Source organism: Octopus bimaculoides, chromosome 9 (genome assembly GCF_046866305.1).
Source record: "Octopus bimaculoides isolate indiv1 chromosome 9, ASM4686630v1, whole genome shotgun sequence".
NCBI lineage: Eukaryota > Metazoa > Mollusca > Cephalopoda > Octopoda > Octopodidae > Octopus > Octopus bimaculoides.
Genome location: NC_142936.1, coordinates 4,576,322 through 4,582,209, shown reverse-complemented (window position 1 = coordinate 4,582,209; position 5,888 = coordinate 4,576,322). Strand labels below are relative to the sequence as shown.

General features: G+C 35.4%; 1 long non-coding RNA gene across 1 annotated transcript in view; it reads left to right on the top strand.

Moving 5' to 3' along the window:
• Positions 1-399: 399 nt before the first annotated feature.
• Positions 400-5,888, top strand: part of LOC128248689 (uncharacterized) — a 31,844-nt gene continuing 26,355 nt past the window's right edge. Inside the window, exon 1 of the long non-coding RNA XR_008264845.2 lies at positions 400-922. This is a non-coding gene — a long non-coding RNA (uncharacterized LOC128248689). The remainder of the gene's footprint in view (positions 923-5,888) is intronic.

The window sequence follows — 5,888 nt, the reverse complement described above, 5'->3', positions numbered from 1 at the left end:
TAATTTCGAGGGGAGTTGGCAAGTCGGTTACATCAGCTCCGGCACTTGGTTGGTCCGCTATTTTATCGACCCCCCCCCCCCCCCGAAGAGGTGAAAGGCAATTTTTACCTCGGCGGAATTTGAACTCAGAACCTAAAGAACTGGAAGAAATACCGCTAAACATTTTGTCCGCCGCGTTAGTAATTCAGCCATCAGCCGTCAGCCGAAATCCATGTACTTGTTAAGTTTTACTACACACACCCACATACATACACACACATATACACACATGTATGTATGTGTGTGAATGTGTGTGTGTGTGTGTGTGTGTGTGTGTGTGTGTAATGTGTGTACAATATACTCAAAGTTTACAGACTGGAACATGTAAAAGAATAATTTAAAAGAGTAGGAGCGGGAAAAAAGAGTGAAGATGCACGAAAGAGAGGGAGAGAGAGAGAGAGAGAGAGAAAGAGAGAGAGGGGAAGTGAGAGAAAGGAAGAGAGAGAGAGAGAGAGAGAGAGAAAGAGTGAGAGTGGTAGGGAGGAGACAAGATACATGGAGACATATGCAAAAAAGACAAAGAGATAGTAGATAGATAGCGTGTAAGGGAGAGGGTGTATCTGCATGGTGTATAGGTAAATTGAAAGGTAAGTAGGAAAGTAAGTAGATAAATACTTTGACAGAAAGACGATGGTGTTGGCAGCGGCGGTGGTGGCGGCGGCGGCCGCGGTAGTAGTGGTGTTGGTGGTGGCGCTAATTGAAGTAGACGTGTATGTTGTAGGTAAGTTAAGGTAGTTAACGGTGGGCTGCAACAGGTGGAGATCTTCACATGGGACTGCTACGATAAGTTCTGAGCACGAAAACACTTCGGCTCACAGAAACCTCCGTGTTTCTACAAAATGCACACCACCGGCAGCTCTCGACCCCCGCCACCATAGGACGGGTATGTATTATAAGTTTATGAAACCAGTTTTTTTTTTTCCATCCTGACAATCGTTTGATCTTCCATATCGGGCTGTTTGTTCGTTCGTTCATAATTAACTCGGTTACCAACTTGTTCGTTAATTTTGTTCATTCCGTCCGTCTGTCCGTTCATTCATTCATTCATTTTTACATTCTTTTCATCATCATCATCGTCATCGTCATCGTCGTCGCCGCCGCCATCATCATCATCATCATCATCATCATCATCATCGTCGTCATGATCCGCCTCTGCCTCATCCCGTCCTTATCCTACCTAACTCTTCATTGTTATAACCGTTTCGTGTTCAAATCTCGTCTAGATCAACTTGGCTTTCATCCACTCCGAGGTCGATAAAATAAAATGATTGTTAAGCACTGGAACCATTCTAAGCGATTGATAATCCAAATCTTCAATTCCATAGTCTTGTGCCTTTAGCAGAAAATATTAAAAAAAAACAACTTGTAAATTGGCAAAATCGTAAGATCATCGGACAAAATGTCTTGCAGTATATATATATATATATATATATATATATATATATGTTCATATAATGATATCTCCACAATATATTGGTGAGATAAAACATGTAATCGTTACCAAAATAGCAAAAATTCGACGACAAAGGTCTATAGTAAACTCCTTATGGATCGATCTCCTTGGTTATATATCAAAAATTTAGATAAGAGTTTTGATATATATATATATATATATATATATATATATATATATATATTCCAGTTTTTGCGTTCATAGGTCAACATTGCATTTCATACTCCGGTACTCAATCAAGTACCAATTGAGTACTAAGGGTACTCGTTTAAATTTTTGACATTGGGATTATAAATGAAATTATTTGTTCAAAAGGGTTGGGTATTGCGGAATTGTTAACACGCCGGACAAAATGCTTAGCGGTATTTCGTTCATCTCTACGTTCTAAGTTCAAATTCCGCCGAGGTTGACTTTGTCTTTCATACATAAAATACCAGTTGAGCACTAGGGTCGATGTAATCGACCTGCCCTACTCCCACGAAATTGCTGGCCTTGTGCTAAAATTTGGAACCATTATTATTATTATTATTATTATTATTATTATTATTATTATTATTATTATTATTATTATCGTCATCAAGGCGGCGAGGTGGCAGAATCGTTAGCACGCTGGACGAAATGCTTAGCGGTATTTTGCCCGTCGCTACGTTCTGAGTTCAAATTCCGCCATGGCTAACTTTGCCTTTCATTTTTCCGGGGTCCATAAATTAAGTGCCAATGAAACACTGGGGTCGTTGTAATCGACTAGTCCCCTCCCCACAAATTTCAGGCCTTGTGCCTTTGGTAGAAAGGATTATTGTTATTATTATTATCCATCAGAGTCGGCGGAGCACTAATTGAAGGATCTAGGCATGTCCTTTTGCATTTACAGTTCAACTGGAGTGAATTTTTTTACTCTCATTCTTTGTTTGAAAAAATCTGCTTCAAATTTCACCATATGGCTGAGTTGCTACGAAGCTCGCTTCGCAACCACGTGGTAACGGGTTCGGTCTCTATGCGTGACACCTTGCTCTAGTGCCTTCTACAATAAACCCCCGAACCGACTAGTTGTTCGTGAGTAAATTTGGTAGACAGAAAATCTGGAAGCCTGTCGTATACATACATACATACATACATACATACATACATACATACATACATACATACATATATACATGCATACATACGTACATACGTACATACGTACTTGTGCGGGCGTGTGCGTGTGCACCATTCTGTTTGTCCTCCCTCACCGCTTGACAACCGGTGCTGGTTTGTTTACGTCCTCGTACCTTAGCAGTTAGTCAAAAGAAACTGATAGGCCTAAAAAAAGGAAAAAAAAAAAGAAAAACCGGCTGCAATTTGCTCGACTAAAGCCTTTGAAGGCGATGCCCCAGTATGACCGCAGTCAAATAACAGAAACAAGTAAAAGATAAAAGTTAAAAGATATCCTTTGAAAAAATCACCCACCCACCCACACCCTCGCAAAACGAACCTTCTCCCCACATAGATACCAGTCATATATATGGGTACGGTTCCCTTCTTTTCGTAAAGAGGTCTTATTTGTTTCTTACATTGACGAGTTCCAGGTCAGCTCTGCAATTACAAATAATTGCTCAAAGGAATTCTACCCGAGACCATCTTGTCTATTTTTTTCTATAATATTATCCCGTGCTTACTTCCACTTTCTAAAATGGTAGGATGTGATTTGTGGGGGGCCTTGACTGTTATTTCTAGCAAGGCAAGCGACTATATAGACGTTTCAACTTTGTGGGTTTGAATGTCACATTTTTATCAGCCATAGATTGCTAACATATGGACATGATTATCTGTATGTACGCGTGTGTATATCTGCATCAGTTTATATATATATATATATATATATATATATATATATATATATATATATATATATATATATGTATATATATATATGTACACATTGATATTTGTGTGTGTGTGTGTGTGTGTGTGTGTGTGTGTGTGTGTGTGTTAATCTGTTTGTATACGTATGTATGTATATACGTGTGTATGCATCTGTATGCATTGTTATGTGCATGTATGTATGTATGTAAGATGTATGTATGCAAGGTGTATGTATGTACGTACGTATTTAGGCATTACGTATGTATATAAAAACATGTGTACATTTATACGTATATGCATATATATATATATGATGTGATTCTATCTATCTATCTATCTATCTATCTATCTATCTATCTAATTGCCCAAAGTACCCGCACACTCGGATCGAAACAGGCTCAGAAGCGAAATTCAAAACCATTGTATCTCGTTTGCATTCATTGCAAACGCTCACACATGTACACACTCACAGACATATACACCTTTACCATATATCCATGCATAAACATACATATACATATACACCAACATTAGGAGATGCATACATATATATCTGTGTGTGTGTGTGCATGTGTGTGTGTGTGTGTGTGTGTGCGTGTGTGTGCGTATGTGCGTGTGTGCGTATGTGTGCATATTGAAAGTAGATGGCCGGAGATTAAAATGTAAGGAATAATATTTAAATAGACATAGAAATCGATAGAAAGGAAAAAAGAGCATGTATACACGCGAGAGAGTGTATATTGCTAATCTCTTAACCGACAAACTATCAGATATGGTATTGAATTTCATTCTCGTAATTACACACTGTAAATAGGTTCCTGTTATGAATAGATATTTGTGTGCAAAAACTTTATGTGCACTAGCCTAATACCCGTCGTAACTGAAACAAATAAAAGAATAAAAGAATATGCATAAGTGTGTATCTATATCTATATCTATATATATATGCATTTGTCTATTATACATGCATGTATATTTTTATATTTTTTATGTATGTATATACGTATATCTACATTTTTGTATCATTCAACTATGTAGTTATAGGTGTTATCGATCTAGTTTGGATTCTTTGCCATCAAATTTGATGCCAAAGAATTAAAATCTGATGGCAAAGAATCCAAACTAGATCGAAAACATCTATAAATAATATTAAGGCTGCAATTCACTCACACGCAGCTTGTCGCTAATTCAGTCCTTAACCAAATGGAAAACCGTTAACATTTTTGAAGAGGACTGGATCGTAGCTACATTTTGGCATAAAACATTGGGATTTGGTTCAGTAGAAAAAAAAGTTTACATCAAAATTTGTAGCGACATTATAGGAGAGTAAGTAACGCCACCAATCAAGTTTAGATCAAATAACTCCTTTATTTTAAAAGCAAAATAATTTTATCTTATCTTCAATGATAGAAGAAAGCGTGAAGAATTTCAGTTTTGATCCCATGCAACAAAAATTTGTATAAAAAAAGTTGTGAGGTAAAATATCATGAAAAAATATATAAGTAAGGCCAAAAATTGGATTTAAGTATAATTAACTTTCTTATTTTAAAAGCAAACTATATTTTAATTAAGCTTAAATGTTAGAGCTCAATTCGAGGAATTTCATGGCATCAGTCTCATGAAATGAAGTCTTAAATGAAAAAAAGTTATGAGTGTTTGTTTCTCAAATTTGAGGGTGATAATATAGTTCTATACTTTTTTTTTATGAGTATCGTTCTAAGGGACTTTTAATATATGTCACCGGCATCATTGAGATGAGGGAAAAATTATCAACGACACCGCTAATTGACTCATTTGAAACATTATTAATTAGCATAATAGCATAACCTGGAAAACACATAGATTACATGGAAAAAGCGAGCAAGAGAAATAATATTCTTAAGATTATAAATCTGGAAAAGTTCAGGACAACTTATTACACCTGATAAAGTATAAGACAAAAAAAAATTTACTTAAAATATTGCAGCTAAGGATAAACTATTTTAATAGAGTTTTTTTCTATTTTTAATAGAAGTAACAAGCAATGATAAATAGAATGATTTGTAATAAAATGTTTAGTTTTAACAAAAGCTAATATTTTCTAAATCTATTTTATTCGAAATTTTATCCTTAGCTGCAATATTTTAAGTAAAAATGTTCTTGTTCTGTACTTTACCAGATGTAATAACATGTCCTGTACTTTTCCAGATTTATAATCTTGAGAATATTATTTCTCTTGGTCACATTTTCCCATGTAATGTATATATGTTTTTATATGTTTATCTCTATATATATGAATATATATGTCTGTATATCAGTGCATGTGTATATATGTGTATGTGCATGCGTGTGTATAATTATGGATGTGTGCATATAGAATGTAGCTTTCAATTATTTGGGAAATCAACCAAAAAGTGCTCCATCCTGTGCAAAATAACAGATCTCTCTTTCTTTCTTTCTCTCTCTCTCTCTCTCTCTCTCTCTCTCTCTCTCTCTATATATATATATATATATATATATATATATATATTAAAACGAAAGAAAAATTACAAGGTCTGATGTCAAATAAGTC